The 26906-nt window shown below is 44.7% G+C and overlaps 1 protein-coding gene across 1 annotated transcript in view; it reads left to right on the top strand.

Moving 5' to 3' along the window:
* Positions 1-1545: 1545 nt before the first annotated feature.
* LOC146870210 (ATP synthase peripheral stalk subunit b, mitochondrial-like) overlaps positions 1546-26906 on the top strand; it is a 64064-nt gene continuing 38703 nt past the window's right edge. The window contains exons 1-3 of the mRNA XM_085630529.1: positions 1546-1563; positions 13312-13419; positions 21293-21327. The gene's annotated coding sequence lies outside the window, so the exon portion shown is untranslated. The remainder of the gene's footprint in view (positions 1564-13311; positions 13420-21292; positions 21328-26906) is intronic.

Here is a 26906-nt window from a genome sequence, read left to right as displayed (position 1 = left end):
GGGAAAAGAGGGGGGAGAAGGGTAGGTGATTCTCGTGAGGATAAAAGATTGTGAAGTGAGTATGGAAATCGTGAATGCAAAAAATGCCAAACTAAAATAAATTCTGGCCTAAATATTTTGCCAGTAGTACATGAATTATTCATTGATTCAAGTAGCTAGACCACACTAGGGAAACGCAATTAAATATTCTCTGTTTCTGGGGGCTGGCACAAAGGAAAGAGTGTCGACGTTTCGACCCCAAAACATATCGTAGGCCAATTAACACCTTGCACGGGGTCTTCCTCAGGACTGTGGTGGGGGGAGGGCACCTAAAATCAAAGTAAAACACCATTGGTACTGAAAAACAAGAAACAAATAAGATAACCACTATCAAGGCCAATGGGGTCCTTATGTTTACCATATTGAGTGAATATTAGGCCCAGAGGGGCCTTATCAAGGACTATCCATTGAAAATCATCAGCGGTATGAGCAGCACTCTAGGTGGAACTCTTTAAGAGTGCTGCTCATACCGCTGATGATTTTCAATGGATCGTCTTGAGAAGGCCTCTCTGGGACCCAGAGGAGGTAACATTGCATCCATCCTTAATGTAAGGGAATGTAAGTGGATGACCCGTTTTGACTCTGTACTAAATGGTCTAAATGAACTTGACTCCAGTAATGTGCAGCTTGCATGTTTAACCTCTGAGTTTGGGCCCTTCTCGTCTTCGATATTACATGTATACTGTACTCTTAAGGAGTACCGATGTGTTATTTGAATAAGTCGTAATGGTGGTCCATGTGGTTTGTTGTCACCAAGAATGCTATACTGTGACCTCCAAGCACCTACAATCATGTGCACTCATGTTGTTCTTGCAAATTGCTGTAACGTCGGTCCAAAATGATACATTGCCCTGGCAGTACCATGATTGGGTTCTTTATGTACTCTAGTTCTTCATGCACACTTCTGTAAATTTGGTCTAAAATGAGATACATTGCCTGTGTAATAACATGATCAGGCTATCTATGTACAAATGCTTCATTACAATTCTGATCTATATTCCTCAATAACCCTCCACTCCCTCTATTTAAATGACTAGACTCTATCTGCCAATTGATTTTTTTAGCTTCCTGGTTACACCGGTAAAGCCTCTATACCAATTGCTCAATTTTTGAATCTACATTAGTTGAGAGTTACTATTATTTTCTCTAGCCTTCGCGGTTTCACAATTTACATTTCTTTATAATTCCCTCACTTTTTGCACATAGAGCATTCCTTGACGCCATGCGGACAGCATGTAGCGTCTGCTACCGGTACGTCACCGCATATGATGAGCGATGACGATTAGGTCTATATAACGTAGAACGATCTGACGGCTCGGTTCCCTCCTTTCTGCACTGCAACTGGGGCCAGCGCGTAGTGGTAAGTTCTCGCTCCCAACCCCTTAAAACCCCAAACCCCCTCCTTTTGAGAATACAGGGAGAGTGCTTTATTTTAACTCTGTATGAGATGACACTAATCCTTGGCCTAATTTGTTTTAGATTCAGCACCGCTCTCCTTTAGAGGTGGTCCATCACGGAAGAACGGTGAGTGTTTTAAGACTCTAGACTTGGCTTTCTAATATTTGAGTAAATCGCCTCACTAGATGTTACTCTCCTGTGACCCCGTTGCACTTTTACTCTCTCCTGCAGATCCGGTGCTATGTGCGCCTTGAACCTTAACATTAGAGCACGTAATGACACTGCTTGGTTTATTTATTGCTTCATGCCGACTGTCGAGTTGATGTTTGGTTGGTGACTCCGTCCCTTACACTTCAGTTTTCAGATATATCTGCTGAATTGTTCCTAGCCGTCGAATTGGGGCAGGAATTCACTCAATTTGTTTTGCCGTTTGGAAGGGACACGCCGGAAGCATCCGCGTTGTGTGAAAGTGTTGCACTGTCTCACTACCGCCCCTCCACAAACTATGCCGATTTAACTTATTGCCCTATAGTATATAATGGTGGCTTATAATCACTACACCTTATTTTTCAGGTGTTGGTGTCGCTCTATGCATTTGGGAGCCAGTGTGCCCGTCTTTCATACGTCGTAGCCCTCATTGTAGGACTCAATATGGTAAACATAAGGACCCCATTGGCCTTGATGGTGGTCATCTTATTTGTTTCTTGTTTTTCAGTACCAATGGTGTTTTACTTTGATTTTAGGTGTCCTCCCCCACCACAGTCCTGAGGAAGACCCCCGTGTAAGGTGTTAATTTTCCTACGATTAACCCTGGGTGTAGTTCACGAAGTAGCGCTACGCATAGCTATGCAAAATGCACTTCGCGAACTGCGTAGTACCCTGTTCGCACTGTGCAAGATGCCGTTTTCAATGATTGCACAGTGCCAGATGCTTGTCCGCACTGTGCAATCATTGAAAACGGTATCTTGCACAGTGCGAGATGTAGTTTTCTGCGGCTCGTGTAGATTTTTACTCGAGCTGCAGCTTTCTCAACACGGACTGGTAGTTTCTCATCGCGAGCATACGCGACCACTCGCAATGAGAAACCTGACGCCGCGCTTTGAGAATCTCGCCGGGAGGTTTATTTTCCACGCTCGCGATCTGCAACTTTATGTTGCTGATAGCGAACGAGGAAAAAGTCTCCCTGGGATGTCATTTTGCTTGCTCGCGGTCGCCAACTTGATTTTGAGGACAGCAAGCAAGCAAAAAATGACCGCTGCACTACGCTATGCGTGTTTGCACTGTGCTACGTGCAATTCGCGTAGTGCGAAGTAGCGCAAACTACGTGAGCGTAGCGTAGTGCTTTGCCCAGGGTTACCTACGATACGTTTTGGGGTCGAAACGTCGACACTCTTTCCTTTGTGCCAGCCCCCAGAAACAGAGAGTATTCAATTGTGTTTCCCTAGTGTGGTCTAGCTACTTGAATCAATTAGTAATTCATGTACTACTGGCAAAATATTTAGGCCAGAATTTATTTGAATTTGGCATTTTTTGCATTCACGATTTCCATACTCGCGTCACAATCTTTTATCCCCACGAGAATCACCTACCCTTCTCCCCCCTCTCTTCTGTCCTTTTGGGCACCTATTTGTGTACTGACTTGAATTCTAATATATGTATAATGTATTTCTTCAATGCAGCAGTGTGATTAAATAACACTGACTACGTATTTTCGTTTTGTATTATTGCTAATTTGATGTTTATAATGTTCTATATTATGTCCGGTTGGCTATTGTTTACTGGGCTCATTCTATATTGTACTGCTAACTACCCAGGTCCCAGTACCATTGGGTCTACCCATTTATGTATAGTCAAACCAGCATTGGTCAGCTCACTGGGGGATCAAATAGGGTAGACTTATGTCCATTATTGTTCAATAGCAATTTTGTCAACCTACCACATTCAGTACTTTTTTGCAACAATAGAAATGTCAATTTAACAACTAACCTTTGACACTGAATGAGCGTCTCAGTGGGTGTATGAGTGTCTGAATAGATTCTTAAGTGGGTGTGTGAGATTCTCTGATAGGGATGAGCAGCTAACTCTGCTCCGCCTGCTGAGTTTTGTCACTCCGATTGGAACGTGGAGTTCTGCAAAAACTCTGTCAACCGCCGGTGGAGCAGAGTTTACTGGTACGCTCACCCCTAAACTTCATCACCCAAGAGCAGTGTGCCAGGAAGCGAGTTTGCAGAGTGATTGAGGAAGAGTGAAAAGGAGCATATCGTGAAATATAGTACATTTATATATTATAAAAAATATCAAATTCATGCAATTTGAAACAAAATTAAAGTGCAGGGAGTATGTAGATCACTGAAACTTGATTGGTGATTTACGTGAGCTGTTCCCAACTTGGATATATATATATTAGCTGGACATTTCACTCGTACAAAACCATTGAAATTCCCCCGTTATAGTTAGTTCAGCTAACTATAACTCGCACGCCCGCAATCCACTGCTGATGACGTCACATATTACATCACTCATGACATGGTCAGTGACATCACTCATGACATCACTCATGACATCACTCATGACATCACTCATGACATCTCAAATGACATCTCAAATGACATCACTGATGACATCACTGATGACATCCATGTGATAAATTACCACATCTTCTCACACCCTGACAACCTAAAGGCTGGCAACAACTGTCCATGCCAAATTTTTTTCATGTTTCCCATAACCTATCAAAATTGGTTTTACACTTATTTTCCATAATTGATTTGTTTTTTGTTTTTTTGTGTGTGGTAATAGCATTCATCAAACCCTTTTTACTATAGAATGCCTCAAAGGTACCTAAATTGGGCAGTTTAGCATGATGTTTTTTATTAGTTGGTATTTTTTTTCGTACATTTTATTTTTAAAGCAAAGAGCCATCAATATTCCTTTCAGGCTTCTGCAAGCATTTGCATTTAATCAGAGCATTCTGGGAGCATTATTGGTAGCCTCAAATTGTTAAATTTGTGCGCATTTGTATACTGGAAATACTGTTGGTAGTGCAAGCAGAGCTCACAGCATTTCACCTCAAGCGCTATCCCTATTAATAGAGACGCAGCATTAATGATCCATAAATGCAAGTTCTAATAGCCTGACCATATTGATACAAACCTTACCTCATCTGCAGACAATGCTTTTTCACAGATCCATAATGTGGTACTGTGAACTAGCAGGTAATGGGTTTGTGCTGCATGGGATTGGGGCTACTTGTCCAAAGGACAAAAAAAGGAAAAAAAACTTGATGTCATTGATGCCAACTGATATGTCCAGGACGTCGGGCAATAAAAATTCCACACCCATGATGATCTCTTTTATTGGCTGACTTCTGTTCTGCCACTACATGCTTTTCAAACGCTACTTTTTAGGTCAAGCACTCGAGACCTCTTGTATATACTTTAGTATATACATATATACTTCTTTGTGGGCTCACAGCCCGCCCACTACCTTCATTTGTCTGTTTCAGTGTCCTTTAAAAACCCTTGCTTGCTAGTGGTCAAGCCTTCCTCTTTGTCCTCCTTCCCTTCAGTTGTTTACTCCCATGGAGCAGTGCCCAGTACTTGTATCCTTCCACTTGACCCATCGTAGCATCTGTTGGGGGACTACTTGTCCCTTTCTCTAAGAGCATTTGAACAGAACGCTGAATGTCGCTCCATTGTCGTTTCTGTAAACAGGGCTGTAAACCATGTTTTTTTCATATTACTATTGCTGTACATTCAAAGACCAAGCACGGGGGCGTGGCTAGCAGCCAACGAGAATGGCTGCTGCCTGTGAGGGCTCCTAAACCCCCGCTGATAATTCATTAAAATCCGCCGCCATCCACTGCCGAAATTGTGGCAGATACATAGCTGCTTACCCCCCTGCCCTCTGGAAACGACTTCACAGGAGCTGCGACCCGGCTGGATTGTTCGGTGGTCCCGTCTGGTTGCGTCCCGGACAAGGCGGTAATGTCGGCGCTGGCGGATGTTTCCAAAGCGGAGGACCAGACAGTGCCAGGGAGAAGATGTAGGGGCCGGGCGGCAGGACGTCCCAAGGTGCCCAAATCCTGGGCGGGCACTGATGCCGCCGAGGGCCGTGCTGAGCTGCGCTGATATGAAGGGGAGGACCCGGTGAGTGTCTTAATCACCGGAGTCCCGGCTTCAGGGCCCTCCAACAACGTGGCCGCTGGCAGGGGCTGCGTTGGTTCCTGGTGTGCAGAGCTCCCGGCGGGAAGTGAAGACACGGCAGGGACTGCGCGCCCGGACGAGATTGCGAGTGAACCGGCAGATAATAGGTAGCCGGACTACTGGAAGGGGCGGGGCGGCCTCAAACCCGGCGACAACGGCGTTGGCTGGCTACGGGAGGTGGGGGAGGAAAAGGAGGCGGGGCGGAAAGCCGATCGAGATGTGGCGGTTGAGATAGCTGAAGTGTGGCATACAGCGTGGACCTGTGGGAGCCCGTGCATGGCATGAGGCATCGCCCTGTGGTGTTCTACAGCCCTGGGGCCCGGCCCGTGATGTTCTGAATATAAGGCCAGTGGTGGAAGGCACCGGGGGAACAGGACACAATGGCACACAAGACACTTGTTAGCTGTGGCATTGATGTGGTGGCCGGCCCGTGCCCTGCGTGGGGGTGTAGGTTGGCACTGCTACACAAGCAAGGTTCTCCAGGTGACTGGCTGCTGTTTGTGCACCCTACTAAGCACATCGTGACGGTCTGCGCTGCTCGTAGCCCTGCGGGCCAGTGACTAAACGGTAGGGGAAGTCTGCATTGGATCCCCAGACCTATATTCTGCTGAGGCGGCGATTGGATGTCCAGTTAATTCTGCCGGGAGCGGGCTCATAGACACTACCCTGCGCATGGCTTGGGTCGCCAGACCAACACAGGAGCGACTATGGCGATGGAATTAACATTGGGTGCTTTGTCAAGTAATGACGGATGTTGGTAGTTAGGGATACCTGCGGATGGTGATTGCTAGCCCTGACCTCACAGCAGTACAGCATTGGCCTAGGGGAGAGATACTGCCTCCAGCGGGGCGGACCATCGGTGTGAGACATTGTCGACTGCGTGGTGCGATACTGTAACTCCTGAAAATCCCCTGACTGATTTCGGACGGATGGGTGCCGTGGAAGCCGGACTGAGACCTCGAGGGCGGTCTGAGCTTGGTCTGCACTGTCACGGGACGGCACTGTAGACTCCGCATCCGCAAGGGGTTTGGAGTTGGAGTGCCCTAAATAGTGGGGGGCACAGACCACCAAGCCGTACTGGCGTAGGCGGTAAAGTGGGTGAAAGCCCAGTCGCGGTAGCTAATGTTCTGAGGCCGACATACCCAGACCTCGAATCCGACGGAGATTCCTGGGAGCCCGGACACTCCTGTCAACGATCAGCAATTTAATTTCGGACCTGGTCCGGGTCTCCCACCTAGGAGAGCGTCCTTTGTCGTGAACTCATGGCGACAGGAGGGAAAGGGCCCAAGGCGAACGCCCAAAAACAGCTGGCCAAGTTCGCATGGTCCAAGGAAGGAGACAAAGGTGATTCACCGCAGCCAGAGAAGAATGGAGGGGCAGTGGGCCCCAAATCAGGTCCGGAGCCAACTCTGCATGATGTCATGATGGCTATCAATGGAGTGCGTGCATCGGTGGACTCGGTAACGGTGGAGGTCTCATCAGTGCGGACCTCCGGAAGATAGATGAGAAAGTCAAAGAGCTTGGGGTGGTGACGGGTGCCCTGCAGTCGGACACGTCGGAACTCCAGACGCAGATGCTTGCCATGCAGAAGAAACAGGACAGGATGGAACAACAACTGGATGACTATGAAGGTCGGGCCTGCCGAAATAACATTAGAATTTTAGGGGTTCCGGAACGAACGAAGGGGCCGGCAGCAGACTTATTTGTAGAAGACCTTATCACCAAGAACCTGCGGCCTAAGTCTTTATCTAACTATTTCTCTATTGAAAGAGCTCATAGAGGACCAGGAGGTAGACCGAAGCCAGGAGCACCTCGGAGGCCCCTCATTGCTCGAGTACTCAACTATAGAGATAGGGATGTTATACTGCAGACAGCGAGGACCGGTCCTCCGTTGAAAGTAGACAACTATGAGGTAGCCTTCTTTCCGGACTTCACGGACAAGGTTCAGGCCCAACGTCGTAGCTTTCAAGCGGTAAAGAAGGAACTGAGGGACCGGGAGGTGAAATACACGATGCTCTTTCCTGCGAAACTGAGGGTGGAATCGGGTGGCAAGACATGGTTTTTTGATTCACCGGAGGCAGTCTGGGACTGGATGGAAGGATGGAGCACGGTGGGCGGCCAGAGGCGCGAACGCTTTGAACGGGCTAGCCACTGCAGGGGTTTCCGTTTGGAAGTGACTCGGAATGACCCTGCAGAGACAGAAGGTCTTCGGAAGGAACAGGAATGAGGACCCATGGCATCACCGAGTAAGAGCCGGCGCCCAACTGAAAGCGCAAGTATGAGGGTTAGGATGGGGGGGTATATACATCGGAGGTGAGACTTTTACAAGGGACCCGATACATGGTTTGAGACCGATGGGATTCATAAGATGTGATTTGAATGTAATTGGATTCTGTGATCAGTGGATGGGGGACAGCACTTCTAGTTAACTGTGATGTGAGCGGGTGGGGATGGGAGCTGATCGTCCCGTGCATTCCTAGCATTTCAGGGAGGGAGAGAGGCACTCTGCCTGGTTTGGGGGTGGGTAGTTTTAAATCCACGGGCAGGGGGGCAGGGAGGGGGGAGGTTGTTGAGGGGGGTGGGATTAAAGAGGGGTTGCAGGGGCAATGTGTTGTTGTTCGAAGTGTGGGAGGGGGGGATCGGGGGGCTGAGAGTTGGGGGAAGTTATTTCTTTGAATGTGTTATTGGTAAGCAAGGTATAATGGTAACTCGACAACGTATAGTAGTCGTATTGACCATGGGACGGCAAACACTGAGTGGACAGTTTCACGTTTTTTCCTACATAGAGATGATCCGAGTATTGACATTGAGTATGCTACACGGTAATGGGGCAGGATAGAGACCATACCCTCTCCATGATGTCTTGGAACGTCAACGGGGTAGGGGATAAAATTAAAAGGGGAATAGTGCAACAATACCTGAAGAGACAAGCACCTGATGTGGTCCTGTTGCAAGAAACGCATCTGGTGGGTCAGAAATCCAAGGCCCTTAATAGGTGGGGATACAAAATGTTGGCACACGCAGACTACACTACGGGATCGAGGGGGGCGGCCATATTGGTGAGGATAAATACGCCACTTATTGTGCATAAAACATGGGTAGATACAGGGGGTCGTTTCGTGGGGGCAGAGGCCCAGTGGGACGGTAAATTCATCAACATACTCTCTGTATATGTGCCGCCAGCTCTGGGCAAGGCAGCATTGGAAGAACTAGGAAATAGGCTGACGAGACTCCGGGAGGGCAAACTTATATGGGGGGAGACTACAACATGACCTTAGATGACACTATTGATCGTCGCCCACCGAAGTCTAGGGAGAAATCGAACGTCCTAATGGCAGAGTTTGTGAAGGCGATGGGTTTGACCGATGTGGGTCGGGCACTTCACCCAACTGATAAATTATTCACGTATTATTCGAGTGTCCACGGCAGTTTACCACGTATTGACTATTTCCTTACACATCTATCCTCGATGGGTAATTTCGCCCACTACAGGGTTCTGCCCAGGGGTATCTCAGACCATTCTCTGGTATGGATGGAGTATACACACTGGGAACGATAACCACGCACCACTATCGTCATAAATCCATGGCTCCTACATATACCGGATATAAGAAACAAACTCTGTACTCAAACGGAGAATTACTTTACCGAAAATGTGGGCTCAGTCGACTCCGCACAAATAATTTGGGAAGCATACAAAGCGGTCCTTAAGGGGCAAGCTCTGTCACTAAAGACGAGTTATATCGCAAAAAAGCGCGAACTCCTGGTCCAGATAGAGTCCGACCTCCTCGAACTAGAGCGGGAGCATTCACGAGACCCCTCGCCGGACACTGGCCATAGGCTCTTACTGAAACAAGATGAGTACAGGATAAAAACTAGGGAGCACATGGAGACTAAATATCGTGCCACCCAACATAGACTCTATGAGCTTGGGGACAGGGCTGGCAGGACCCTGGCGTGGTTAGAAAAGCGAGAACAGGGGTCTAGATGGGTACACACATTGATCACAATGGGAGGTGAAGTAGTGTTCCACCCGCAAGCAGTAGCAGAGAAGTTTGCTGATCATTTTGAAATTGTATACTCCCCCTCTACTCAATACACGGCGGAGGACTCTCGCCAGTTCCTCCAGGATAGTGACGTGTCGAGCCTCTCGGAGGCGGAACGGAAGACCCTAGAGGCAGACCTTTTGAACGAGGAAATAATTAAGGCCTTGGGGCAGGTTAAGTCTGGAAAGGTGATGGGGCCTAACGGCATTCCAGTAGAGTTTTTGTAGGCCACTGCCTCCCTGACCGTGCCACACCTGAAAGCCATGTATGACGAAAGTCTGGAAGTGGGTAGACTACCAATGGAGCAGTGACTAGCCACCATAGTAGTCATTCATAAGCAGGGTAAGCCAGCAGACAACTGTGGCTCATATAAGCCAATCTCGCTCCTTAATGTGGAGACGAAAGTGTTTGCTAAAGTCTTGGCAAACAGATTGGTGTCAGTTATTGCATCAATGGTCCACCCAGACCAATCTGGCTTTATGCCAGGTAGAAACACGGCGGTTACATAATGTGATGGCTCGGAGGCAATACATCGAAGAGGATGCGGCGGTGCTGTCGTTAGACGCGTCAATGGCATTTGATTCCATTGAATGGCCGTATTTATTCGAGGTCCTAGGGAAAGTGGGACTGGGCCCTAAATTTATAGCCTGGGTAAAGCTCCTGTACACAGGTGTGTTAGGACAGGTGAGGGTGAATGGTTTTACATCTAGAACATTCGAGCTACGAAGAGGCACCAGACAGGGGTGCCCGCTCTCCCCGTTGATCTACTCTCTTATGCTAGAGCCTCTCGCGGCCTGGGTGCGTAGAGATGTGATGGTGCGAGGGTTGAGATGGGCTGCTGACGTGGAAGATCGAATATCCCTTTATGCGGACGATATACTGCTATACCTGGCATCCCCGTATAAATCGATTAGGGTCGTGTTGGATATATTCACAACTTTTGGCAAACATTCGGGGTATGCGATCAATTGGCACCAGTCCGTACTGTTTATGTTAAGAGGTGAAGCCCATCACCTTCCAGCAGATTGCACAGTAGCGGTCGCAACGGAGGGGTTTCGTTATTTAGGGATCTTTGTCACTTCAGATCCGGCTGGTTTTTACAGCTCCAATTTGGCTTCCCCTCTGGCCCGATTACGGGCTGATGTGAAACATTGGAGGTCTCTGCCCCTAACACTGGTGGGGAGGGCGGCACTCTTTAAAATGATGGCCCTTCCTCGTTTTCTTTATATACTACACAATTGTCCCCACGGGGTCTCGGACTCATATTTTAGAGCAATTGAAGGGGAGATTTGCACGTTGCTTTGGGATGGCAGGGCCCCTAGAATAGCAATGCAGTAATTGACGAAAGGCTAGTACGATGGTGGCATAGCACTACCGGACCTACAGCGCTATTACTGATCGGCGCAACTGGTGACAGTTAATCATTGGCAGTATCACCCCCTGGATGACCCAGCTTATGCCCTGGACCGGTACCAAACGGACCGTTCCGGATATTTGGGGCCCCTGTACACGACGGATAGGAAAAATAGGGGGAGGTTCTTTGGACCCACCCAACACACTTTGGAAATCTGGCGTGTGGTCACTGCCCGGCTGGGATGGAAGGGGGTTCTCACGCAGGCTACACCGTTGTGGACCACCCAGAAACTGGGAATGCTGTGCTATCAACCCGGATATCAGCAGTAAGTGATCTGGTAAAAAGGGGAACAATGCTCACCTTTAGTGAACTCCAGAAACAGTATGATCTGGCACAGGGAGAAGTGTATAGGTATTTACAGATTAGACATGCGTTGAAGGCAGCGTCCCCATCCCTTAAAGATATACCAGAGTCATCACCTTTGGAAGATCGTTTGCTAGACCGGCCCCTCACTTCAAAGGCAATATCTCTCAACTATAAAACTGAGTAATCTGCCGGATGCTTTCCCGAAGCTCAGGGAACGGTGGCAAGATGACATTGTTCCTATAGATGATGAGGATTGGCAGACTGCACTCATGTCCCCGCGAGAGGCGGCTATTACACAGAGATTTCGGCTGATTCAGCTTAGGATACTTCACCGATCATACATATCGGGGACAGTTTTGGCGAAAATAGGGACTAGACCTGACGACCGTTGTGTAAAGGGCTGTGGACAGCAGGCCACATTTTATCATTCTTTGTGGACTTGCCCAAAGATACGTGCACTGTGGGAGGGAGCCTCGAACCACCTGAGTACGGCTCTGGGGAAGGAAATACTAGTAACACCGCAATTGGGACTGTTGAATGTGTGGGAGGCGACAGATCTAACGGAGGTAGAACAGCAATTCACGACGCTGGGATACACGCTGGTGAAACGGGAGCTGGCCAGAGGCTGGGGGGGAGCGAACCCACCACTCACCACAGTGTGGGCCAAAGAAATGGACAGATGTATGATGGCGGAGACTGAGGTTTTTAAAGCTCGGGGGTGTCCCAAGAAGTGGGATAGGAAATGGCTACAGTGGAATAAATATCGGGGAGGATCCCTGTGTGTCGCCTACGGTTGAAATGGAGATGGGTAGATCAGAGAGTAATGTAGGACCTGCTTAACGTGTAATCAAAAGTAATGTCTGCTTACTTTCTATTGATAACCTTAAAGGTGTCGTCCAATCATGTTAAATATGGCTGTGTTTGAAACCAATGAACAAAGTTTTAAAAGTAATGGGGGGGGGGGCGGGAGGTGGGGTTGTTCGTCTGGATTCGTTCAAATATGACAACAATGGACGAGGTCAATCCTGCAGAGTAAGATGACTGTTATTTTGAAAATCAATAAAAATTTGTTTTAAAAAAAAGACCAAGGTCAAATGTTGGAGGCTGTTTTCCAAGGGCGCCTTCTTCCACCCCTGCTGCCTCCACGCAAAAAGAATCGTGACCACAACTATTTACATTGATTTTCGTGTTATGCGCTGTCGATGCACAGAGAAAATTGCTTTAGTTACGATTTTTTTTATTAATATTGTCCCAATTTAAGATGGCGGACTCGCGTCAATGTCTCGCAGAGCGTGCACTCGCTCAGCGAGACCTAAAAAGCAATAGTCAGCCTAGTGAAATCAATGCTCATATGGAACACTGCATGACTTTAATGTCACTCTCCCCTTTACCTGACAAGATGACTACCGGATGGACTGCTTTCGTTTTCAGGGCGAGGGAGTTAACTATGACTGACCATCCAAGTCATGGCTCCAATAGAAAGGATGCAGATTAGGAGCCTGCTCTTAATGGCATGTTTGCCATTGTGATAGTTACTACCCCTGGTAGTCTTGATATCATGTCCAGTAGCTTATGGCATTTCCTTCTCAACCTTTCGTCTGTATGTTTCTGTGCCATTATCATAAAGATGAGTGTTAGGATCGAGCTGTGTGCCAGTGGTCTGCCTAAGGCAACCTGTCCACCCTTTAATGTCCCATAAGTGTGTCCATGGCAGTGAGAGTCAACCCTATGCCTTCTAATCAACAGCTGACTGAGCTCTCAGGCATTTCAAACATACAGCAGTTGCTGAGCTTTTAGAAAGTGGCCCATCTGCATGTTGCCACTCAGGATCAAAAGTGACTCCCTTTCAGGTCCCCTATTACTAGATAACATAACTTGTCTCCCTCTTTCCTTTATTTTGCAGGGCTGGGAGTGGTCTTCAGGTCTCTAATGCATACATCATTCCAAACGGTGACTTGGTGCAATATGCTAGATGTGCTAAAACAGCATCTATTCTCTTCGCAGAAAGGAGGTAGGATTTTTTTATGCTTCCATTCACCTTGTAGTCTCTTTACAACACAAAGTCTGGGATTGCTACTGCACCAGTTTGATGGTTCCAGATGCAGGTTGCAGTAGACAAATTGTTTTTTTAATGAATGTCTTGGTCCGTGTCGGGCTTGGATTCTTTGTGCTGTTGTGAGTCCCTTGGAAAGTATTAGAGGTGGTCCTGATAGTATGCAGACCCTGCTTCAAAACAGTTTCTAGTACAATCTTGATGTAGGAAGGTCCTTTGGTGGACATCCATAATGTTCCATGGATGAGAGACCGACATACTCTCACGTTTTCTTCCATGTCTTTTCTCTCTTTAATTTGCTTTTCAAATTGGCCTTAACTTTAAGATCTAAGCATATTCTGAATAGTATAATGGTAAACTAGCTTTCATAGGTTTTGGGTCTGGCAGGTCTCGTACCAGCAAACGGTGAAGAGGAAGGCAGGAGCGGCACAGGTGCAGGGAGGGAATTGATGGAAGTCCATGTCACCTCAGTGGCAAACACATTTAAAATTACAGCTGGGAAAGCGATGATCCAGAAGGATACGTATACTCAAAAGACGCATTCTCCCTAAACTCTGGATGGGCAATAGAGATCATGGCTTTCCAAATGAAGTGCTAAAACTAATTCATAAAAATAAAGAAAACTTATCACACCGCACTGGCCGTAAAATCAATAATCCGGCTACCCATTGAACTAAGTGCATACTTTAGGAGAGTTTGCTTTACCTGCAGTACATTACATTATTGCACCCTCTGGTACCTAGCAGAGAAATTTTAGATCTTCAAGAAAAGGCATACATTCCAGAAACCAAGAAAAACTGGTGCTTAAAATTCTGAAAGTCACAAAGACAGGAAATCTTAGTCTGTTCGTCTGGTGCGTAACACCTAGACATCGTAATGAGGACCTAAGTATTACCCTTATTCACATCTACTGCTGTTTACGCCTCATTACTAATTTCATTTCTTTTTTAACCCTCTTAACTATAAATCCGCACAGCTGTTGGCCTGCCAGTCACGACTGACAGCAGTTTAAATCACTGAAAAAACAACCTAATTTCGGTTTTTATCAACACTTAAAAATAAATGCATACAGGAAAATGTTTTATTGTCTGTAAAAATGGAAAACGTTGGAGCGTTAATCATGATGAGTACAACCAGCGATCCAGAAGGCACATATGAAACTAATTTAGTGTACAACAAAAAATCCACTGGATCTCAAATAACTTGTCACATCTCCAACCTCCATATATGTTGCGAACTGCAAGGGTGTAGTTTACACCAGCGGCATCACTAGGGTTGGTGTCACCTATGCGGTCCGCACCCCCCTAGTGACGCCACTGGCTACCACTACCAAGGAGGCTGTACCACCAAACAAACCGATTTCCTTTTAGGTATTTCCACAGGACCTGCTGGGCAGAGTGTAGGGTAGGTGAATAAAGATGAAGGCCAGCAAAGAAAGGCGAGTTGAGAGCAATCGTACGCGCTGTGAGTGGTGCTTTGACCCTGTCACTATCCGAGAAGCTATGTAGTTAAAAAGACTTTTCTCTTTGAACTAATATAAAGAATTATGCCACATAGAAGTCACTTATTCCATTCATCCAATTGCACACTTTCAACCTCAATTATAACCACTCCGCATGAAATGTTGGAAAATTATCAATGGAAAAATTCTTTCTTTAGTAAAAAACATCAATTGAAGTTTATTAACATATTAAAAAAGTCTCATTATCATATTAAATCAAATAGAACGATCACAAATAAATAGCTATAGATCAGACCTAAATCATAACGACAAATAAAAGAATATTATATAAAAAAAACAAAGTTATAGAGTATAACTTTTAGTTCATGTAGAAATGACAATCAAACATTTATACAGTAGGAGGAACAATAACAGACACCGAAGCAGAAACAATCTGGTGACAATGCACCCTAGTCTCTTAGGGTTCTGTTCCAAAACAAATTCCACCCAACAACCTATGCGTCGACGCGTTTCGGTGGTGTACAATAATAAAAACCACCTTCCTCAGGACTGGCAATATTTGTCCTCCGTTAAATAGCTTTAGCAATCATTCATTTATGTCGCAATAAAAATCACTGACGGATGGCTTCTGGGATAGAGAACAGCCAACGTTCTACAGATGTGTGACTTAAACCAATCAAATGGAGCCTCACTCCATAGAAGGGATCATATTGATGGCTTGCGCTTCAAGGGTGACACAATCTGTATATATAAATGATAAATCCCAGATGTTTCCCGTTGCGCTTCAAAAATGACACGATCCTCAATTTGAAAACACTTTTAGTTAATTTATCATGATGAGAGGCGTGGACCCTACGACGTTTGTTAAAACGCGAACACTGAACCACTAAGCCGTATCCAGGATCTCGGGTAGAACGGAAAATTACCCTCTTGCCCCACAAGGACGGCTTTTTTAGATGATGCATGGCCACTCTAATAAATGAACTAAAAGTGTTTTCAAATTGAGGATCGTGTCATTTTTGAAGTGCAACAGGACACATCTGGGATTTATCATTTATATATACAGATTGTGTCACCCTTGAAGCGCAAGCCATTAATATGATCCTTTCTATGGAGTGAGGCACCATTTGATTGGTTTAAGTCACACATCTGTATAACGTTGGCTGTTCTCTATCCCAGAAGCCATCCGTCAGTGATTTTTATTGCAACATAAATGAATGATTGCTAAAGTTATTTAACGGAGGACAAATATTGCCAGTCCTGAGGAAGGTGGTTTTTATTATTGTACACCACCGAAACGCGTCGACGCATAGGTTGTTGGGTGGAATTTGTTTTGGAACAGAACCCTAAGAGACTAGGGTGCATTGTCACCAGATTTGTTTCTGCTTACCGAAATTACAAATTTGCACATCCAAGACACAATTTCGGTGTCTGTTATTGTTCCTCCTACTGTATAAATGTTTAAATGTTTGATTGTCATTTCTACATGAACTAAAAGTTATACTCTATAACTTTCAGTTTTTTTTATATAATCTTTTATTTGTCGTTATGATTTAGGTCTGATCTATAGCTATTTATTTGTGATCGTTCTATTTGATTTAATATGATAATGAGATTTTTTAATATGTTAATAAACTTCAATTGATGTTTTTAACTAAAGAAAGAATTTTTCTATTGAAAATTTTCTAACATTTCATGCGGAGTGGTTATAATTGAGGTTGAAAGTGTGCAATTGGATGAATGGAATAAGTGACTTCTATGTGGCATAATTCTTTATATTAGTTCAAAGAGAAAAGTCTTTTTAACTACATAGTTACCGATGCTCTATCCCGTTGGACTTTATTGAGCTCCTCTCCTTGTTTTGCAAGGCAAACTATCCGAGAAGCGCCATTCAGCACCAACTGTGGAATTTGTGGGGATTTTGCATGTAATTCCACATAGGCAGCGATTCTCTAGTCGTGCCTCTGCTGTCATTGCACTGTCACTGCCGGAGCATAGAATGCTGACGGATTACAGGGTACACATTTTTTTAAATACCTTTATTTGATATAAAATTACACTTGTTACTTGCAGCAGCTGAATTCACGCCGTACACCCCTGTGTCCCACTTCCTTGCTCTTTTATATTATTATTGAAGCTTCTGGGTGCTCTAGTTGCAAATGCATGCTTGAAGGAAATAACGGAGAGGTGTCTATTTTACTGCTCAAGACGAGACAGCAGCTCGATCTGTGCTCGTTCTGTTTTTTAGCACATTGGGTCCCGCAGTGCGACTTCAGTGGCGTGTCCTCTCCGTACCTCAACACTCCCCCTACCTCCGTACTCCCCTCTGCCCCGTACCTCCGCACTTTGCTCTGCCCCCACCGCCGCAGTCCCCTGTACCCCTACCTTTGTCTCCCCTGTGCCCCTACCTTCGCACTCCCTTGTGCCCTGACCTTTGCACCCCCCTGTACCCTGCCTCCGCACTCCCTACCTGGGCTCCGGGCTGGTCCGCGGGCGGGGGTCCCATTATTTTGCATTTTGGTGTCACCCGGTGTGGTCCGCACCCCCTGCCTTCCCCCCTCCCCCCCCCCCCCCCCCACAGTTCTAAACACCACACTGTAGTTCAGTGGCCTCCAAGACAAAGCTCAGATGTCTTTCAGTCCAGGCTGTGACACGAAAAGCATTCTAATTGTAAATATGGTGCTATATCGAAAAAGAGCCTGACTCAAGCTGTAACGGAACTCCATTTTTTCTAGACCCCAACGCCACATCGGGTAGTAGCGCCCACCTGAGTACCTATGTAACAACTTGAAGGACCAAATGTGGCCTTTGCACCATTTGTGGGGTATGAGGGGGGAGTTATGAGGGCATAAGCGCCACAAACATAAACCAGCATTGGCATAGCCAATAGATCTCGCCTTTGGGACCTTATAAGTGTTTAGCCATGCAACGCTTTATGTTGTTGCACCAAGGATATTGTGATGGATAACTAAACACTTATAAGGTCCAAAAGGCGAGACCTATTGGCTATGCCAATGCACATGTAGGAGTTCTATGGTCAGTAGTTATGTTGGTACTATCCTTGACAGCACTGGTAAGGGTAATGGGTGGTGCAAGTTGCAGTAGCATCCTGAGAAGGGCGCTGGCAGTGACATATTCACAAATTAAGCACTTCTGAGAAGTAAATATGATGTACTAAAGGAACAGCAACTTGAATTGGTATGTTACTACACATTTGCGACCACCATATGCTGATATTTCAACATGTGTTTCACAACGTTTTCATAAATAATGAGTGAATATTTCAGAGGAATCTATTCAGTGTGCTGATAAAGCACATGGCAGCAGTGATAGAAGTAATGGTCATTTTCATATTTCATCCCCTAGAATGTCATACAGGCAAACTGAGGGCAAACATTTCTTTTGCTTTGTTACGTTATCTGGCGCCTGCATAGTGCACTGTTAGCATTGTCCAAAGCAATTACAAGTGGACAATCCTATTTTATGGAGAGAGGCATGTGGTTGTAGTATGACCTATGTGAGAGCCTTTGGGTCCTAACACATTTGGTTTTGATATGGCGAAAGCGGCACTTGCTGTATGTGTGAATATGTTCAAAGGGTATGCCAGAGAGAGAGAGATTACCCTGCATGCAGTTGCTGAGTTCCTGTTCTGATGGAATATAATTTTGTTTTGTATGTTTCACTAGTTTCTTGGCTGAATGAGTCTTATTGGAGGATGTTTAAGTACCACTTAAGGGCCGATATTTCGAATGGCTATGTTTGTATAGTCTTGTGAAAGGCTATTTGCTTATCTGGCTGTGGATGGATTTGGACTGAGATCAATCACTCTCTGAGTGGGGTTGTGTTGAAGCATATTACTTTTGGTAGTAGTGTGCTGGATCAGAAGCTTTGTCTTTGGGAGAGGAACTCACATTTGTTTTGTGAAATGTTGATCCTTTTCCTCACAGTGCTCAATGTTTTAGGCCCTTTTAACGTTATCCAGGCCGACATGAGGAACCAATTTACGGTTACTATGGTTGGGGTTATATCGTCTATGAGGTCCATGTATAGAAGTAGCCTCGAGCAGTGAGTTTAGCATCCACTGTAATTTGTTTTGAAGATATTTCTGGTTCCTAGGAGCATAATTGCAAATCATTCCTGTAGTGCTGTTGGGAGATCAGGCACTCACCTGTGGCTTGAAATCTGAGGCCTAGGTAGGGAAAAGCCACCTAATGCCTTGAAATCCCTCCGCTGTGCCGAACGGGGCAGGATTCAGAGAGGAGAAATATCTCAAAAACACGAGGACACACGCGCCGGATGCCAATTCCGAGCAATTGCCTGGACAAGGCGCTTTTATTACTTGCTGGGAATCTGTGTCCCCGAAGACCCGGCGGAGGTGAGCTGCTTTACGGAAGCATCGCCGGCGTAATGCGCATTTTTAGGTCTCGCTGAGTCAGCGTGCATGCGCTGCTCGGAGAGACTTTAGTAGGTGAGTTTTCAAAGTGCAGCTGAAGGCCGGCGGTTCGCTCGTGCACGCTCGCGTGAACGCAAGCTTGTCGCCAGCCAGCAGCACTTTGAAAACTCACCTACTAAAGTCTCGCCGAGCAGCGCATGCGCGCTGACTCAGCAAGACCTAAAAACGCTGAGTGATGAAAAGGACCCAGCAACTAAGGGACTAATTGTTGGTGTTGAACAATATAATTGTTTTTATGAGTATTCGCAATTCACAGCCAATTCGGCTTTTTACTCTCCAGATGTTGATAAATTGACAATTTGGTGTAATAACCTTTTTTACATGTCTTGTAATGTCAACAACTGTTAGGAAGCAATGTGTAAGACAAAGTTGATAAGTTTTAAGCAAAGCTCTGTACAAAAGAGACCTATACACACACGCATGTATGCTCACTTTGACACCCGCTCTCGAAATGTACCAGAAAAGTGAACCAGAATCCCTTCAATACAAGGCATCTACCCATTCACACATACTTACAGCACCAGAGGAATCTCTGCAAACCATTCACCATCTGCAAAAAAGTTACGTAGACCATTTTCATTAGTGGCATTATTTATTATATTTTCTGAAATGCATTTTTGGCTAAAGTGGCTTCTTGGGACTATGCGACTGTGAATATCCAGGAAAAAAAGTCGGCACATAAGGAGATTTTCATCTGTTTGTAAACATAAAGTGGTTGTTGTTGGCAGAGGTGCTGCAGCATAAAAATCCAAGCCATTGCTCCACCGGTGCCCAAAGCAGAGTGCTTGTACAGGGTTGGACTTGAATAAACATTTTGTAGCGACAGAATGCCCTGAAAGCATAGGGTTGCAATCTGTACACCAAGAAGAGTATTCAGTGCCTTGAATTTTAAGAAATGATTTATTGGAATTCACGGGAAAAGGTCAGAAAGGAAGAGGGATGCTTGTTGATTGTAGGGAGATACTATTGTGTTCGCGATCAACCTTGGCCATGGCCACCACTCTGTTTGCTGCAACATCTAAATTTTTTATGGATGTAGATTTTAGCTTGTTTTGCTCAGATGATGCACTATTTCCATGTAACCAACTTGCACCTACCTGGCTATCACAAAATGTAATTAATGTAGCTGCTTACTTCCTTCTCTCTGCACTGACATTAGATGGTATATTCAGCTCCCACTGCTCTCTGCAGAGAAGAGACATCCCCTTTGGCTTGTACAGCACCTACACACACCCGAATCCACTTCCTGTGCACTAATTGTAACCTGCACTCATTGTTACCTGCAGTTCGTTTTCTCCCAGTGTCGCCTGCAATACATCCACTCCCAGCAGCACCTGCACTGGATCTATACTAAGTAGCCCAGTTCCTGTAAGTGGCGAACATGGGCCTGGTGGAACTGGTGAAGGCTTTGAGAGAGGTGTGACTCAGAGGTCAAAGAAATGAACTATGTGGTGCTGTATATGTACACTAATTCAGAGACTGGGAGACAGAATGACCTGCTTTGAGAATGGGAGATGCACACTGTCAGCAAAATATTCCCCATCCCTGCAGGAACTAACACCAAGTCCATTCCATTGGCAAACGTGTGCTATAAAGATATAAAGTAGCATAATATACCACTCTGTCTTTAAAGTCTGTAGTTGCTTCCTCTGCTAGTCCTGTATCAACTTTGTACTGTTTTCCTTTCTGACTTAATAGAAGATGTCACACTTTTGTTTTAACTAAGTGAGATCAGCTGTGTCATTATACCCGAATGTTCTTGTTGGGAGTTCATGGGATGACGATTTTATCAACAAAAAACCACTAAACATAAATCATGTTCCTTACGCCTCTTGACGATTTTGAAAATATAAACTTGCAAATTTAAACAGTCTACCGCTGACATCCAGTTCTGAATGTTGTTTCTTCTGTTGCAGCTTCTGCCTTAAAACTCTGTGCCCCTCAGTGTCGGGTAAGTGCAAACCTTTATTTTTCTTACACTGCTGACTACATTGCCAGATGCACACTTCGTAATTTTTCTTTGAACCTAGGTGTTTGACTTTGGCAGTACAAAAGCTTCTTATCTCCTATTTAGAAACTAGTCCATGAAACTGTCAGCCTGTTAGTATAATGTAATCATGCTACCACTCTTTGTGGGTGACCGCCATGTTACATGCCTTCTGGCAAGATTACTGTTTTCCCTGTATTTACTATAAGGTACCTCACATAGGCATGATTAATCTATGTTAAAAACATTTTGTTCAAAAGACCAGTGTGACTTTAAGTTGTTAATGTAAAACATGCTCTGCCACAGCCTTCAGTGACTACTTTTGACATTTTTGAAGTTTTTCCGAGAAGTTATTCTTTAGTAATGTTGCATCTCAGCTGATCTCTAGCGAGTTTAGGAACCAGATGTATTAAGAACAAGACATGAGTTGAACCACGAATTTTTACAGTCGGACTTTTTCTCACTTCTTTGTCCTTCCTTACCCCTTTTATTTGAATAGAACTTATGAATTATTAAAAGAAAGCACTTTCACTCATGGTCCATAGAAGCAAACATCTGAGTAATAGTCTACACCGGTTGACACAAACATGCAGTCAATACTGAAAAATGTTTGTCGATTTTTATCTTCACAATAATAGAAATAACATACAACTAAAAAAGTATTATTTGCAATCTATGTAGAGTTTTGCATGCCTCAAGACCTCTTCACACTGGCCAGCAACGTTTGGCTCCGTTGCCACCACTTCCGGAGAAAGGAGGCAAAGTCCGCCATGGACTGATTCCTGAAGAATTTTTTCAGTTCCTGTATCCCAAAACAGGAGTTACAGGTTTGTTGGCCATTCATTTCTTTTTTTATTATGTTCATATAGCAAAGCTAGGTCATTTAAAAAATATAATGCACCATTTTACACACTGAATGTTTGCAGTGAGTGAAAGAAAAGCTTCTGCTTAAAGAATAGCAAATCTGCATTTGCCCTGTCTTGTGCCTTAAGAAAATGTACATGTAAAAAGGGAAATAGATGTGTTATATAACAGCATGTTTAAAGTGGATTGTACTTTAGTATCTTCACTTTTCTCAGGATAAATATGTGGTGCGTATTTAATCTGTGGATTTTGATTCGACCTTTTAGTGTGTATTTTGTTCTTATGAAATTGGTTGGGCAATGCTCCTAGTCAGCCTATATTGCTCTCAGCAAGTTTTGCCAAATATAGGGGATTTACTGACCATCTACCCTGAAGTTATCTGAAATGCAGTCCTCCCAAGAAAACATGCATGTCAGCTTGCCAAAAATTTACTTGAGCATTGTAGCAGTAGGCATGTCACTTGGCGCAAATTATGAATGTGACACTTTTCTAAAATATACAATAGTTATTCATAAGACAATCAACATACATGTAGAACAGACTTTTATATTGTATTGCCCACCCCCAATAACCACATGTTACTGCACCACTGTGGGCTATGTTCCTTTGTGCTTCATACATACTGAAAGGCATGCAGGAAACAGAATTATTGTTTTCAGTTCAACTTGGCAACACTACAACATGAAGCGTGAAAACCGGTCACGTCAATAGAAAGGATACGAGGAGGGAGGTGAGGAATATGGTTCTCTTTCTTTACTGGCATATAAACGGCAGCCAATCATATATTTAATAAAGAACATTAACAAACTACAAATCCCATGAAACAATATTACCACTTCACCCCCTAAATATGTCCACCAATCCTATTAACCGTACACAATCAAAACTGAGAGATGCCATCTTTCTGCCTCTTTGCCGTTAAACAAGAGTCCAGACGTTCAACAGTTCTGATTATTAAGCTCAAGTCATTCACTGTTGCCATCTGAACGATGATGGCTAGCCTCCAAAATATCCAATTCTGCTGGGCCTCCTTTCACTCCTGTTTCTGCTCAGTACCGGAAAAGGCAATAAGAGGAATAAATACTCTCCAGTAATAACCAGGGACGGAAAATGAGCAATGCATTTTACATAATTGTCAGTAAGGCATAAATCCAATCCATGGACCTAAAAGCAGATGGAAACTTAAATTAGAGACCTATAACTGAAGACTTAGAAGTCCTATCTGGGTAGGATAATCCTTGCCTCAGTGTCCTTAATCGAATCTAAAATTCTTGTCTTGAAAGCTAGAAATGTTTTTATTCTATGTCCGGACCGGAGACTTTGATAAGCTTATTCGAAGCTTGACTGCTACTGTTCTAGCCACATGCACAAGAAGCTTTATAGGATTGTTTAAATGTAGGATCAGCGGACCAATCTGCAGCTTTCAAGATATCTTCTAATCTGGAACCCAACATGTAGGAGACTGGCTTAGTATATGGTGAACACTTATGTTAGTGTAGCACTCTGCGCTAATCCAGACATCCCTTATTGTGATTTTAGTGGTCTTGGACTAACATAGAAAGCTCTCCTAAGTGGTAGCTGTGGAGAGCAGCCTCCAGGCTTAGTCCAGAAGGAGTGTAAAGCAGCTTGTTTTACCAGTACTTAGTCTTATAGTGTAGGTTAAGTGAAAAAGCACCACACAGTGTAGTTATAAAAATATGTATTTATTATGACCACTCACTAACACTACCCGGAGATATACCCACAATACTTTGATAATAGAACACGTAAGTAGCACAAATACACAGTGGCCTCCAGGGGGAGACCAAACCATATACTAAAATAGTGGAATGTGAACCACAACCTAAGTCGAGGCTGGGCCCAGAAGACGTAGAGGAGTCGGGGAGCCAAGGAACCACCCAAGGTGAGTATCTTGGAACTCCACGGAGTCCGTGTGCAGAGTGGGAACACGACCGTGTGGTCAATACTAGTCAATGAGTAAGTCGCGGTTGCAGTTTCAAAGAAAGAGGACCCTTCGCAACAGACTCTGAAGACACCCTGTGGAAGATGGAAGGTTGGAGATTCACCCCACCCATTGATACCCCAGGAACCAGGATCCCTACGCCAGGGAACCCAGGTGCAAAGTGACGTCGGAAACCACTGTAGACCACAACGGCTCCAAAAAGATGCCGCTGGCGAAGAAGATGAAAGAGTCCGGAAAGGATGCGGGACAGGCTAAGATCTTGGGTGCAGGAGATGCTTGAGGCTGGAGCTTCTTGGAGCCCGAAGATCTCAAACTTGCTAGTAAGACAGTGCAGGCATTGAGGGAGTTGCAGAACCATCACCTGTGTTGTTGAACCTTTCGGAATCCTCAAAATAATACCCAGCTTCCTCCTGTAGTTCATGAGGCCCTTAATAGTCTGGGTCAAAAAGGTCACTATCTGTCATATTGACACCGTATGAAAGGTTTTAACAACACTCTTGCATTTTAAAGGTACCAAGTCTCCTTAGAGGGGACAGATAAGGGGGAGCGACCCAGGAACCACCACAAGTATGGCTCAAGCCAGCTCCTCAGGCAAGCCTGTATATTAATTATTGCAGCTCTGAAAGACCCTGTTAGTGCTTGGGAATGGAGCATAAACTAATATTCCACTTTTCAGGGCTTTGTAAATATGGCAATCTGTCTAGAAAGAGCAGATCACTCAGCCCCTATCATTGCATCCCAGAGAGATGTCTCTCTCCCCTCTCACCCTCCCTTATGCCCTCTCCCCTACCGTGGTCAACCAAGTGCGTTCAGAGAATCGACGGCTACATGGAGATCAAAAGTGGACTATACTTGTGTTGTCCAGTTGGGCTACACATGCACCTCACTCCCAAAAGAACTGATGGGTTTGTCAATGAAACTTTGATTTGGAGTAAAGGATGCAATCCAGCTCAAAAATGGGTTCGAATGCACACACAAGTGGTAGGGGATGAGCACAGTCAGCGTGACCCGAGCGGGATACAGGTTAGAAAACTCAAAATAATAATGGTCATAAGATTAATGCGCACAACCCTTAAATCAGTGTTGGTAGCAAATACAGCAAAACCATCAAATACCGACAGATTAAATACCACAAAAGCGAGAGGCCCTTATCTTGACTGCTGAGCAGCAACTAAAGCGGCAGAAAGATGGGGTCTCTCAGTTTTGATGGTTCAAGGTTGCTATGATTGGTGGACATATTGAGGGGGTGTGCACATATGGTTTCATGGGATTTGAAGTTTGTTAAAGTTCTATATTAAATATTTGACTGGCTGCTGTTTATATGCCAGTAAAGAAATAAAAGCATAATCTGCACCTCCTTTCCCGACATAGAATTACTTTCTCTCAGTTAAGTTCTCTTCAAAATAAAAACATCCCAATGCTTTGCTGTAGACGAGAAAAATGTCAACGGGGCTTGACTTGGTAAGATTCAACAGTCCTCTTTTTCACAAATCATGATTTTGAATGTATATTAACACTCTGCTTTCCACCTTTAGCAGTGTAAAGATAATTATGTCTCAGATTCTTTTTGACTGATTTACATTTGTATAATAGAACTCACATTTTTTAAATTTTAGCACTTTCTCTTGCACATATGCCTTCTGAAATTGCACAGCGTAAATACTCCCAGACTGTTTTGATTTCACTGTAATGGGTGTTGGATGTGTGACAGTTTTTGCATCTGAAAGAACTAAAAAATGTAAAGTGGCTGCACAGAAGCAACAACACTATTTTTGGGGCCACAGGAATTGTGATTTTGCGGCTCTAGCGATTTTCCGCTTAGTTATAGATTTGCCATATCTGCCACATAATCCATCCTCTGCATAATCTGCGGATTTTACCCCAAAAATAGTTTTTGTTTTGCTCTCAAACACTTTAAAAGTTACAAAATATGCAACAAATGTGTTGCTGCACGGTGGAAACCCCTTTCCAAAACTGGACTGGTCACCTTTTATGTTGCTTAATGATATATTTGGGTGTTAAACTGGTACTAATAAAGTGCAAAAAATGCCCAGAGTGTTACCAAGTTTAAAAATGACGAAATAATGAAGTAATACTATTACAAAATGTGCTGCATTCTGCCACATCATTTGTTTTTTCTTCCTGTATAATTTACTCAACCCGGTCACATGATTTGGCCTTCTCCTGCCAAATAATTCCAGTGGCCCTGCCTGTAGTTGCCTAATTGATTCTGTAGAGATGTTCATCGCTAACCCTACACAAGCAGAATCAGTCCAGATGCTGAGGCCTGTGGAAAAGCTTAGCATATGGCCTCTCTGGAATTTTAGAACCAGGCCGGCTTACTGGCTCTTCAGCTGTTCTCTCATCTCACTCCAACTGCTGTCCTCCACGAACTGCTCCAAACTCCCTGAACTCCTCCAACTGCCCTGTCTCCTATTTCCATCTCCTTTCTAAATGGAACGGTGGATTTTCTTTGCCACACTTGGCAGTGTTGGTTCAAAGCTTAACTGCACAATATCCCTGCATTCATTTAGAAACCTACTCGCAACCTTGAGGAGTTGTTTCCCATCGTCCTTCTATGTCCTTCATTACCACAGTAGTGTTGGTTAGGACTTTCAAGACCCCATAAGTTGGTCGTCAAAGGTCTCTGCTACATGCCCGAAATCCAGAGTCTCCATGTAGACTAGAGCAACTACTTTCTTGGATTTCATTTTCT

The sequence above is a fragment of the Triturus cristatus genome, chromosome 1_1 (assembly GCF_964204655.1).
Source record: "Triturus cristatus chromosome 1_1, aTriCri1.1, whole genome shotgun sequence".
NCBI classification, from domain to species: domain Eukaryota; kingdom Metazoa; phylum Chordata; class Amphibia; order Caudata; family Salamandridae; genus Triturus; species Triturus cristatus.
This window is presented reverse-complemented; position numbering and strand designations above follow the sequence as displayed.